Source organism: Cornus florida, unplaced genomic scaffold, assembly GCF_030987335.1.
Source record: "Cornus florida cultivar Cherokee Brave unplaced genomic scaffold, ASM3098733v1 CherokeeBrave_3.0.0_Hap2_Chr07, whole genome shotgun sequence".
In the NCBI taxonomy this organism is placed as follows: Eukaryota; Viridiplantae; Streptophyta; class Magnoliopsida; order Cornales; family Cornaceae; genus Cornus; species Cornus florida.
Genome location: NW_026775577.1, coordinates 46,149,152 through 46,163,242, shown reverse-complemented (window position 1 = coordinate 46,163,242; position 14,091 = coordinate 46,149,152). Strand labels below are relative to the sequence as shown.

Here is a 14,091-nt window from a genome sequence, read left to right as displayed (position 1 = left end):
GAATTTTATGTCAGCATAGGGCTAGGTTTTGGTGTTGGATTTGGTGGGGTCTTTGGCACTTTACTGCTCAAACGTTCATGGGAATATGCCTATTTCAAGTTCTTGAACAACATCTAAGATTGGCCCTATGTAACAACAGCTGTGAATATGGCCAGATTGAGGGCGGCTGCATCAAAGCTTATTGGTAACTGATCGGTTGATCAACTATACATCAACCTTCGCAATAGCACGAATCATTGTAAAATAGGGCTATTGGTCGGGTAAGTTGAACCACTAGGACTGCGCTAGTCTAAGGCAACCTAAATGTCTAGAATCATTCTAGAGTGATGAGGGGTTTATAAAGGGTTTGTGTGTTTGTCACTAAACTAAGAAATTAAAATGCATAAAACAATAGATTGCAATGAAATTGAAGAAGTGAGATACAAGTAGAAAAGACTAGGGAGATGAATCCACACTACACCCTAAGTACATACTAGATTAGGTCTAAATTTTGGGGATAAGTTATTCTTTAACATATTACTAGTGTACGTGATTCAATCTGTACCACACTTTTACTAATATCACCACTACTACTAGTAATTAAAATTACTCCTAGAAGAGCATTCATCTTTGAACACCGGTGCCCTCCCTCGTGGATGCTCCGGTATCTCCTCTATTCTGATCTTCTTCGGGGTTTTCCTCTCCGCTTGGCTCAACTTCGAGCACCACTGAAGTTGTGTTAGGTCCACAGTATGGTGGCCAATCTTGCACACCAGAAACCTTCCTTGATTTATACTTCGAAGCAACACCTATTGGAACCAATTCCTTGGTCTCTAATTCCGCCTTCTTGGTCGGCCTTAGCAGGGCAATCGTCGGAGTAACCTTCTTCTTCCTTGGGTCCTTCTTTGCTTTCATCGCGGACCACATCCTTTTCCTAGTGCCAAACATTCTGAAATTACAGAATAAACTTGACATCAGTAACTTCTAAATGAACCGTAAAGGAATTCAATGAATCCTAAACTTAAGCTCTAATCAAGAGAAAACGCCACCCGGAAGTCTTAATATGAAATACCCTAGAGACACTTGTACCTAGAGTACACTGATACCAACTGTGATATCCCTCAGATCCAAAACACGGGTTGTTCAGGCCCTAGCCTGAACCCGAGGGAATATTAAACAATTAATATTTAAAACAAACACGGAATACAAAAATGAAATAAGAAATAATTAATAGTTGAAAGAAATCTAAAATAGAATCCTTTAAAATAAAATTAAAATCCAGAAATCCAATCCTCCATTGAACCTCTAATAATTAAACAACTCGGTAATCCATCTCTAGTGGACCCCTAATAAAAATCCAAACTGAAATGAAACTACTAAAAGAACATCCCACGTAAACCATGGAGAGAAGTCTTATGTCGTCGGAAGAATGAGTGATAGTCTTTGCTCAGCACGATTAAGCCTACGACTGGAACTATCAAACACCTTTAAAAATATAAGTGGGTCAGGCCCACGAACAAGTTCTATCCTTTAAAATAAAATTAAAATCCAGAAATCCAATCCTCCATTGAACCTCTAATAATTAAACAACTCAGGAATCCATCTCTAGTGGACCCCTAATAAAAATCCAAACTGAAATAAAACTACTAAAAGAACATCCCACGTAAACCATTGAGAGAAGTCTTACATCGTCAGAAGAATAAGTGATAGCCTTTGCTCAACACGATTAAGCCTACGACTGGAACTGTCAAACACCTTTAAAAATAGAAGTGGGTCAGGCCCACGAACAAGTTCTATCCTACTACAATCTGAACAGAGACTCGATATGCATGTACATCCTAAATAACTGAAGAATAAATATATAGTCCATACATATATATATATCCACACTATGGGACTCTCACTAGACTATGATGAGGGTCTCAACCTGAGTAGAAGGCAACATGCAAAACGCACCTGAGTGGGCATGACTACCTAAGCCTAACAGGGTATATCTCAACCAACATAGCCAGCTATGCACCCTACTACATATACGGTCCCTAACCGTCGACTCTGAGACTCAAGCTCATATCGCGGTACCATAAAAATATATTTAAAGCCCTATCAAATCCATCCATAAGAAATCCAGTAAGCCATTCAGCTTGTTCAGCTGCTCTGACTTACATATCCATAGCAAGTAATCCAGTTAGTCATTCAACTTTGTTTCAACTGATCTGACTTAAATATAAGTAGGATTTATTTTATAATCCATTCCCTTACTCCGTATAGGTAGGATTTAGTATTTTGAAACTAATCCGTCCCTAGTATGCCACTGTCCCATACCAGTGCATACAATCCATCCATCCAATAGTTGAAAATACAGATAATAAAAGTAAATATCAACTAATCCATACATCCAACAATTGATAATTAAAATATTAAATATAAACATCAATTGTTCCATACTAAGCATGATAAAATTCTGTAATTTACAGGCTTATTTGATATAACTCTGCACAGTCCAATAATTGATAATACAGATCCTACATGTAGACATCAATTATTTCCAAGTAAGCATAATAGAATATATAAATTCACATGCTTATTTATTACACTGGAACATGATTTAAACTATAAAATCATTTTCGAAAAATTGCTAAAACAATGATGAACAATTTTAATCCTCCACATCTAAAACAGTATACCAATTTGTGTAAGAATTTTATACTGTTCAACTATAATACAAGGTGATTAATTATGCATTAACAAGACTCTTGGGAGTTTTAAATAAGCTCAGGACACCTCTGAGAACCTCCAGTATAGCTTCTAATTAAACTGGAACATCAAAATCCAAGAACAGGAGTAAAATCCATTGCTGAAACTAAAAACAAATTGAAAATCCACAAAGGAGCAGGCTCCAAAAAGATGTAGAGCAGGCTCCAATTTAAGGTAGAGGAGGCTCAACTTTTAGGCAGAGGAGGCTCAACTTAGGTAAAGGAGGCTCAACTTTTAGGTAGAGGAGGCTCAACTTTTAGGTAGAGCAGACTCAACTCTCTTGGAGCCGCCTCTACATCATGTGGAGCAAGCTCCACTTCAATAGAGCCGCCTCTATTGAAGGGTGAAGCAGCCTCCACTCTTCCCAGCCTTTGTCTTCCCCGATGCCGGCAGTTTTTTGACATTCTGATTGTCCTTGCTAAGGTTCCTAACCCTCTGTTCTAGGTTCCAGACAGTCCCAACAATTTATTAAATTCATTATGCATCAATTAACATCAATTAAAACATGAATTATGCAAGGAAATTTACAAACAATCAAACACCAATTCATGTAAAGGCATACTGTTATAATTAACAAACCAGATTAATCTTTAATGTCTATTTACTCCTGGAGTTGTGTTAGGCATGTAAAGAACACGAGTCAAAGAGAAAGAGTTAGGAATAGAACTTGCCTTTGAGATTTCGGTTCAAAATCTCAGCGTCATCTTCCTATGGTTTCCGGTGAACGCTCTGTCTTCTCTCTCTGTCTTCTCTTTGGTTCAACACTCGAACATACCCCTTTAATCTTTTCTTGGTTTAGCCTTAGTCCTAGATAAACCTTAAACAAAGTACTCTGTTTCTCTCCGTTTCTCTGTGTACGTAAACAGGGTTTACAAACCCTTGGCATACAGTTCTATTTATAAGCTTGACTAAAAACCCTAATTCTAGTTTAATTTAGAGACGAGAAAAGAACCATTCATATTATATCTAAGTCGGCTAACCGTGAAGAAACTAAAACCGTAAAAAAAAAAAATAATTAAAATTTTAAAACAATTAAATTAAATTTCCACGTAAGCATATATTTAAGACAAAAAATAATTAAAACAAATACCCAATTAAATAATTCAAATAAATACAACAGTTAAATTAAACAAATACTGCAATTAGTGACGAGCGCTGAAAAGTGTGTATTTAAACCCCTTAAGCTTAGGTATTCTAGAACCTTTATCTATCTTATTTTACCGTTTTGTATTGATTTTGTGTTATTTCTATTTTCAGGTACTTATCCCCAAATAAGCTAACTCAGCCAAATAAGAGCATAATTGAAGCAATTCTCGGATGAATCAAAGAAAGGAGCAAAGTAGAGCAAAAGGAAGCAAAAGGGTAGAATTTCAGCTACTTCGATCGATCTCAAGAAAAGTTCGATCGATCCATCTTTCATCGATCTCAGCATTTCAAGATGGATCTGAGCCATTTTGTTCTTATTCAAAAATCTTAAAGTTCGATCGATCCAACCTCATTCTCTGATCGATCGAACCATCTTGTCCTTATCCAAATGATTGATCCTATCCAGCTGTACCACCCTACCAACCACTTTTGTCCTTTTCCCAAAAATATCTTCAAAATATCTCAGATTTGTTTTTATCCAAAAAGGCACCGCCATTGAGGATCGATCCAGCTTCAGTTCGATAGATCTCAGCCATGTTCGATCGATCTCACCTCAAGTTCAATCGATCGAACCTCCCAAATCCCGAGAAAAATCCAAATTCCAGCTCATTAAAAGTTGTCTCATATCCAATCATTAGAGGAATATTGGTGTACGAGCCTAGCTCATTTGGGATGATTTTCGACCTACCTATATAAGGAATATGAGCCACTTTTTGAGGGAGCCTTTTGATATACTTTGATATACATACTTAGTGAAGAAGAAAAAAAGGGGAGGAGGCTAGAGACACCATTGGAGACTCTTCATCAACCAAGGAGCAGATTTCTTCCATGGAGCTTGCCCTTGAGGGTTGGAAGACATCATCCATGAGTGGCTAGACATCCTCTTAGGGCTAGAGTTAGCCGTAAGCATGTTTTTTACTTCTTGATTTATGTATTTTTTAGGGGATTTGTATTGTGATTCATGTCTTGACACTTTTATATATATAGATCTTGTTTCTTCAATGATTTATGTGGTTTAATGTTTCCAATTGATCATTTCATTCTATCCGTATGTCTATGTATGCTAGAATAGATGTGCATGTGTTTGTCTCTATTTTTTGTGTTATTGATGCATGTCTATGTGTGTTGATGCTATAGATCTAGAGATTGTCAAGACATAGTGCCTAATGTCATGTTCTTGTGGTTTATTTGATGTTTCATACTCATTTCTTGATGGATTCTACCTCCCCCTTAGTTTAATTAGCTTAATTTCATGCCATTAGCTTAGTTGTAGTGTAGTTGTTAAATGGGAGGACAATCCATGCTTGTTGTTAATGTTCCATACTTATGAAAAGCAAGTAACATATATCTTTAACCTTGTGATGTGCTTGGATTGTGAGCTTAAATAAATAATTAATGGCTTAATTTGATATGTTGTGCTATCCACCTTGTTGTTTAGACAATATATGCTTAATTTGTCATCCATGCTTGTTAGAACAACCACACACACACACTTTGTTGCAATACATGTTTTTCCCCTCATTAATCATTCATTAAAGGTGTAGAAAAGCTATGCTTAGTGGTGATCTCTAAACCCCAAGATCTCTCTCTCTAATATTCTCTCTATTTATTATTGTTTACTTAGTTTAATTTTCACCTAGTTTAATTTAACCAACCAACCACTATTTTGATCACTCGACCTACTAACCCTAATTTTGATTCCTCAACCTAGTGCGACACTCAAATCCCATGGGACGATCCCTACTCACCCTAGCTATATTTTTAGTGAAAGGTAGTAATGGCAATTTCTAAATGTAAAACTTGGCCACATTGCATAAACTTTGGGTTCGGAGTGTGACAACCACCAAGTTTTTGGCACCATTGCCGGGGATTGATTGATTGGCAATATCATATTTATGGAATCAATTAAGAATTAGTACTCTTTTGATTGTGTCTTTACTTTGTTTTCAATTTTTGTTATTTGTTGTATTTGTTCTTGATTGACAAGGAGCATTGGGTTAAGAAGGTAAGCAAAGGAGTATTCCAAGCAAAAGAGCTAAGCAAGCAAAGGAAAAATGCTAAAAATCTAAAAAAAATTGCTAAGCTAAGCTAAAAATTTGGAGTTGAAGTGCTAAAGGACCTTTGTGAGCTTTTTCTTACTCAAACCCTTAGTTAAATCGTCGGCCCGTGTGAAGGCTTGTATTTCAATTCTTTGATAAATCGTGAGCCCGTGTGGAGGCAATTTACTTTTCTTGCATATTGTTTAAGCATGGGAGTATGAGAATACTGTATGTGGAGGAAGTTTGTTGATTATTGACTTGTTATGAAGGTGAAGTATTTTTGTCATTGCTTGTTGTGTTGCATTGTGCATGCGTGGTCGTAGATCATTGAGACCCACTCTTGTCCCTTTAAATTTTCATCTTGAATCCATTGTTCGAAACCCTAGGGGAAGAGGTAGTTCTAGTCAATCCATTCAATCAATGGAAGGACATAATGAGGACCATGTGGAGGACCTTGGTCACATAGACCAACAACGTATCCTCCACCATAATGTGCATCATGATAACATGCAAGTACCATTAGGCATGCCAAGGCCATTCATTCATCCATGATAAGCGCCGAATATTATATATTCAAGCGCCCTAAATTGCATTAGTAAAGTCCGTTGTATGTTAATTTATGTAGATTATCTTCATTTCTATGTTTTTATGCATTTTCAGGTTCATTGGCCAAAATGGAACAAGAATAAGGCCTTGTGGAATCTTGAGCAACAAAATGTGCCAATGCTGAATTCTGGCAGCAGTAGAACCTGGGATTTGCTTGCCATTTTTACCTTCCAAACTCGAGAACTGGACTTCCCTCATAACATGAAAGATTTAGAGGTCTGAATCAGCTTTCCAAATATTCAAACGGTTTGTCATTCGGAGCTCGGAGCAGAGAGTTATGGCCTTGTTACCAGAGGCGCGCAGAACTGCCTGGCAGCAATGAAATTCTGCCTTGATCTTCATTTTCGACCAACCATCCTTGAGAATTGGATCTCCACCAAAACATGAAATATTTAGAGCTCTGAATTAGCTTTCTAAATCTTCAAACGGTTCATCATTCGGAGTTCGGAGTGCAAAGTTATGGCTATTTAACCAAAGTATGTCTGGGCAGAGCAAGTGAAGCATGGGCATTTTTACACTAAATTCGAGTGCTCGAGGCCTTGCTTAGAGTGCTCGAATTTTGGGCAGAATGCCCTTCGGAAATGGCTCATTTCAGCCCACTTGCACCTTGGTTTCTTCACTTTGCTTTCCTCTTTAATGAAGTGGTTGGAGATGTTGGTTGGTGACCTTTTGGTGGTAGATAAGGCAAGGAAGGCCACACATATCAATATCCCATATTCTACAAGATTAGAGGAGAGAGAAGAGAGCAAAAAAGGTGTGTTCTTGGAGCTAGAAGAGGGGAGCTCGAAAATGGAGGTCAAGGCTTTGATTCCTCCTTCCTCTAGTGCATCAATGGGTAACTAAACCTCCATCTAGGGAGGTGATGAAGCTCTACCTTGTAAGCATGTCTAGTTTTTGATTTATTTTGGGGAATGAAATGTATATTTGGCTAGTTCCATGGTCTAGAGCATGTTACAAATTGTAATGAAGATTTTGAATGTTTGAATGACTATGTTGATTTACATACTCTTGTCTTAGATTATTTAATCTCATAGTTGTATGACTTATAGTTTCATAGTGACAATGGAACTAAGATTATGGAACGGTTTTAATGGCATGGTTTTGAGTAGCTTGTTAATCCATAGCTTAAGAATTTATTTTGATGAGTTAATCTTGTGACTTGATATCATGTGCTTCCACCAATTGATTAATTGTTTGACAATCTCTAGCTTAGTGAGCATGTCTAGGGTTGCATCTTAGTTTAGGTAACTCAACCATGTGAAGCTTTGATAGGTTGTTCTTACTCTTTAATTAATTGAATTTCTTGAAGATATTATAGTAGTCATGTATTATTATATATCAAGGTCATTTCTACATTAATTCCCCAAATTAATCATATAATTAGCTTGTGTAGAGGTTTGGAGTGGACTCACTTCCCTAGACTTCCTTCTCTAAATCTTCTCTTTTAATCTCCTTCAATTTATTGTTTTATGCATTCTGAATTTGTAATTTAGTGACAAACAAAACAAACCCTCTATGAACACCCCTTATCACTCTAAAATGACTCTAGACACTTAGGTTGCCATAGATTAGCGCAGTCCCAGTGGTTCGACTTACCCGACCAATAGCCCTATTTTACAATGATTCGTGCTATTGCGAAGGTTGATGTTTAATTGACCAACCGATCAATCCACCACAACAACAAGGCCAAGTTCCATTGGGAATGCCAAGGCCAATCTATGCTCCACCATCTCCCATCATTCAAGGCAACTAAGGTGCCAATGTTGCACCTCCAATTGTTAATCCTCCCCTTGCTTTAAGAGATCACTATGTGCCTAATGAATATAATGCACCCACATGCATTCAATTGCCACCATTTAGAGCAAACCACTATGAAATTAAGCCACAAACCATTCAAATGCTTCCTAATTATCGTGGACTTCCAAGTGAAGATCTTACAAGCATTTGGATGAGTTTCTTGAAGTATGTTCCACCATAAAATATACGGACATGCCGGAGGAGGTCTTAAGGCTTAAAAATTTTCCATTCACCCTTAAAGATAAGGCAAAATATTGGTTTAACAATCTTAGGCCTTTTTCAATAACTTCTTGGGCGGAAATGCAACAAGAATTCTTGAAAAAGTACTATTCGGATTCTAAGACCAATGCTATGAGAACCTCAATTCGAGAATTTTCACATGGGGATGGAGAAACATTTCATGAGGCATGGGAACGCTTTAATTAATTGCTTAGGTAGTGTCCACATCATGACATGCCCAAATGGCAATTAGTTTAATATTTCTTTGAAAGCTTATTGGATAATTACAAGGACATGGTTGATGCTTCCATGGGTGGCTCTTACATTAATAGGCATGAGGATGACGTGTGGCGTCTTTATGAGAGCATGAGTGAAAATTCTTTGCATCGTACCTTATCTTCGAAGAATGATAGAAATTCTAGTGGTAGGAAGAGTGTTGACTTACATCAAGTCGACCACTCCAATGAAATTGCCGCTGAAATGAAATCATTATCTCAAAGGTTTGATTAATTTTTGAACAACCAAAACTCAGTGAATCAAGTATCTTCCTTCCTTAACCATTCTCATCATGTATCTAATGAGATATGTATGACTTGTTCAAGTGTTTTACATTCTACTTCCAATTGTCCCCATGGATATGTGCAAAGTGAGCATCATGAACAAACAAATGTTGATTTTACTAAACAAGGGAACAATCCTTATGGCAATCATTACAATCCTAGTTGGAGGAATCACCCGAATTTCTCTTGGAAAAACCAAGGGGAGGGCTCAAACCCTTCCCAAGGCGGTTTTCAAGGGAAATACATTTCACCTCCACTACAACGCCAAGGTTCCCAAGGTTTCAGATCATCATACCAATCACAAGGAAACCAATTCTCAAATTCTCATTTTCCCAATCAATCATATTCCCAAAGAAATGTTAGAAGTCCCGCTTTTGAAGAGAAAGTTTTGACCGCTTTGGGCACTTTAGAGGCAAACACACAATTACTTCATTCTCACTCTCAATCCATTGCTAAGCTAGAAACCCAAGTAGGGCAAATAACTAGCACTTTAAATATAAGAGAGAAGGGAAAAATGCCTTTGAATGCCCCACAAAAGCAACAATGTGTTGTGGAGACTCATTCCTCATCAGAAGGTCACACAATAGAGCATGTCAATACGGTGACTACCTTGAGAAGTGGAAAGGTTATGGACAACCAAGTGGGTGTATCCAATGAAGAGAGTGAACCGGTGCAACCACTAGTTGACACTCGTCCCGTTTCATATCATATTCCTCCTTCATTACATGTACATGACCATATAAATGAGAATGTGTTGAAAAGTGATTTGAAAAGTGATTTTGAAAAGAGAAATTTACAAAATGATTTGAAAACTTCTTGTGTTGAAGAGACTTCAAAGAAAATTTCCGAAAAGGTTTTGAACCAGAAGCTCCATTTTCGGATGCCTTAAAAGGATCCATTTCAAATGACAAATAAAAGTCCAAAGTAAATGAAATCATGGACGTGTTTAGGCAAGTGAAAGTCAATCTTCCACTTTTGGATGCAATCAAGTAAATTCCAGCTTATGCCAAATTCTTGAAGGACTTGTGCACCCAAAAGAGGAAGAACAAAAGCCAAGCACCTAGAAAAGTGGTCTTAACCAAGCAAGTAAGCTCAATTTTGCAGCATAACACTCTTCCAAAGTTTAAGGACCCCGGTTCACCTACCACTTCATGCATCATTGGTGATCATATCATTAATCGGGCTCTTCTTGACCTAGGAGAAAGTGTTAATCTTTTTCCATACTTGGTATATGTCAAATTAGGCTTAGGAGACTTGAAACCGATGTCAGTGGTTTTACAACTTGCCAACCGATTAATCAAAAAGCCTAGGGGTATCATCGAGGACATCTTGATTAAAATTGATAAATTCTTCTTTCCCGTTGATTTCGTTGTCATTGATACGGATCCGGTCCCAAATCCTAAGAGCCAAATTCTCGTTATCCTTGGTCGTCCTTTCTTGGCAACAGTGAATGCCAACATTAATTGTAGTACGGAGATAATGAAGATCTCATTTGTCCACATAAAGGTAAAGTTGAATATTTTTAATCCAACCCCCAATTCGTTTGACAAGCATGAAGAGATTAATGTTGTAGAGAAATGTCATGACCTCAAAAGTGAAGGAATTGAGTTTTTATATGAGACCAAAGTTTCAAAAAGTCCATCTTCAACCTTGAAACCAAAGAAAGTTACTTCAAAATCTTGTTTTGAAAGGGCATGGAAGCCCAAAGATTGTCTTGACCAAGGACCAAAAACATCTTTTGAGCTTAATCCAACAAGTTCCTTAAAGAACCATTTGTTGGGCGGAGTTCAAAACACTTATCACCCCATTGAGGAGGGGATGCACTACAAGATGTTTGATCTGGGCTAAAAGAGCCCAACATCTTGCTAGAGACGTTAAAGACTAGCAAGACATTTCGTACGGGTGTCACGACCCGATTCCTCCCTCATTTCTATCTTTAATTTCAATTCTTGCGAAGTCTAGATACTTATTTTTGGTTCATATGCATTGCTAGAAACTGTGATTAGGACTGCATGCACTTTTATGTTGAAATTAAGCATTTTGCATAAGTTCGATCGATCTCCAAGGAAGATTCGATCGATCGAACTTTGCCCTGCATCCAACACTTAGAAAATTTTTGACCTGCATCCAAATCACCTCTCTTTCCCATCGATCGAATTTGTTCTCAGATTGATTATAAGTACTTAGATCAATCCAAACTTCAAGTTCGATCGATCTTGAGTTCCAACACTCAGAAAAATTTCTGAACCCAAAAACCTGCATATTTCAGCTCTCTGTCAGATCGATCGAACATTTTGTTTAGATCAATCTATATTCTTCATCTCACTATCTTTGACTTTGTTTTGACTTTTTAATTTTAGATTCCAAAAAAAAAAAAAAAAAAAAAAAAATCTCTTAAAATTTTCAAAAATACTTTGAGCAGAAATCGATGTCAGTTTGATCGATCTGAGATTCAGTTCGATCGATCGAACTGGCAAGGGAATGTTTTTTAAAAAATGAACTGAGGGTTTCTAGATCGATCTAACCCTCTAAAAACCTTTTTGTCTTTCGTCGCCGCTGCACCCACTTTTTCCATCTCCGGCGAACATCTCCGACGAGATCCAAACGTCGATTCTTTCTCTCTTTTCTGGGATCTTCATCTCGTCTCATCCTTCAATTTGGGTAAGATCTAAATCTCATCTTGTATTTCAAGCTTCGATTTGCTTCATACATGTTTTCCATGTTAGATCCATGATGTTTTAATGATGATTATTGCAATATCTGAAAGTTTAAAGCTTTTTGTTTATATATGTATATATGTATATATATGATTGTATATATGGTTGAGATTTGTTTTGATTTTTGGGAGTATGGGCCTCATTAAGTGATCAAGATTGATGTTATGTTGTGTTGATGGGCCCATGACTTTGTTCATGAAGGTCCCGTGCCATCCACGTCACAGATTTGTGACTGCTCATGTTTTTCGCACAGTTTGATCGATCGAACCTATTTCTCAGATCGATCTAGTGAGATCGATTGAACTTAGTTTCTTAGTTTCTCATATCGATCATGTGAGATCGATCTCACATTTTTTTGTGATCGATCGAACTTCACAGATTTCATATACACATTCCATGCATCTTATCTTGTGTTCATGCTATCTCATTCATGCCTAAAGCCTGTGATTTTCCACATTGGATGCATTTTACACTTATACTGCTTAGCATGTTCACATCCTGTCACTTCCATAGATTCATGTCATTTATCTATTTTGTCTATCTTACTTGACATACATGATTCTATTTTGAGCTTTAATTCTTTATTCTGGCACTAACTTCCCTTGCAAGTTTTTAATTATTTTATAGGCCATGGCTCGGGTCAAGACTGTAGCCCACGGACATTATCACCACAAAGGTAGGCCGAGTTTGGATGATAAGGCCGGTCCATCTCATGCCCAAGACCCTATACAGGAGGAGCCAGCAGAGCCCACACAGTTTCCCCATTCTGACAGCAAATTACACTCTGATGCTGGTGCATCTCCTTCTCATTCGGCTAAGGCTGAGCATATACCATCTCCACCACCACAGCCAGCTCAGCCAAACGAGGAGTTAAACCAGCCATTACATAGATACTCACGTATTTCAGTGGCGCACGAGTCGATCTTTGATACAGACTTCTTTTCCCGATCGGTGCTTACCCGATTTGTATATGACGATATACTACGGAGGGGCCTTGCAGCCATTCTTGCCCCTGTTATATACCCGGTGTACCCGAGGCTAGTACGGATGTTCTTCCAGAACCTCCGACCTGCCCCGCGTAACACGGCGGAGCTGAGGACCACCATTAATGGTCACTTGATTTCTATTACAATGGACACATTGTCCAGATCTTGCCACTGTCCACATCACTGCCCTCCAGAGCTACAGTACACATATCTCACTCTCTACAGGCCATCATATGAGGACATGGCAGTTCTTCTCACAGGTCACTATGCCGATGACGAGACTTTCGCTACCCACACCTATCTTCCAGACGACTTGTGGTTTTTCGACTCCGTCTTGTACCGTAACATCTTTATGGCCGGCCATAAGATACAGTGGAGAGGCGACTTTCTAACAGCTCTGTACGCATTTTATTCAGGGCATTGGCTATCTATCCCAGTGCTCATCTAGAGCGTGATGAGGAAGTTCTATGATGACTACATTAACAAAGAGAGGCCCAAAAGGGCTAAGTATCTCCCATCCGGCCACCTTATCACCCAGATTCTACATGATCAGCACTATCCCTTTCAGCCACGGGAGCACCCTGAGAGAGGATCCTGTACCTTCCAGAAGGACTGGGATAAGAGCTACAATGCTATTATCGCGAGATTATAGGATGACGCAGTAGAGGCGGCAAAGGAGCTAGAGGCTGAGGAGGCAGCAGCAGCAACAGACTCGGCAGCGGATGACACAGCAGTCGATCTGGCTGCCGTACATATGCATATCGATTTGGAGCAGCTTGCCGTAGAGGCAGAGCAGCACTCTCCAGTTAAGTCACCCATTCACAATGCGAAACAGGCTCAGGATCATCATTCTCCTGCTCCAGCGATACCTGAGGCTCCAACACAGACACCCGGTTTTAGAGAGCGACTCCAGGCTTTGGAGGATGCTGTAGTATCTATCCGCGCCGACACAGTCTCTCTTTGAGAGGATGCTGTCTCCATTATAGCTGATATTGCTACCCTCCATATGGATGTCATGACCGCATTCAGAGATCTAGCCAAAGACATCCGCGGAGCGCGATCTGCCCGTCCTACCTCTTCTTCCTGATCTCTTTATCTCTTTCCTCCTGTTATCTTATATATCTATGATCTTATCATGTTTTTGATACTGTTATACTTTTTTTGCAGCCGTGTCTGTCGGCTCTAATACTGGATGTACTATACTTTATTCTTTGTTTATATATGCTTTCTTTATGGATGTCATATTTTCATATTCTTATAGCTATCTGTTTGACTCCATCAGGTGCAT

At 38.5% G+C, this 14,091-nt stretch overlaps 1 pseudogene; it reads right to left on the bottom strand.

Moving 5' to 3' along the window:
* Window positions 1-8,677: 8,677 nt before the first annotated feature.
* Window positions 8,678-8,776, bottom strand: LOC132268012 (small nucleolar RNA R71; annotated as a pseudogene).
* Window positions 8,777-14,091: the final 5,315 nt, after the last annotated feature.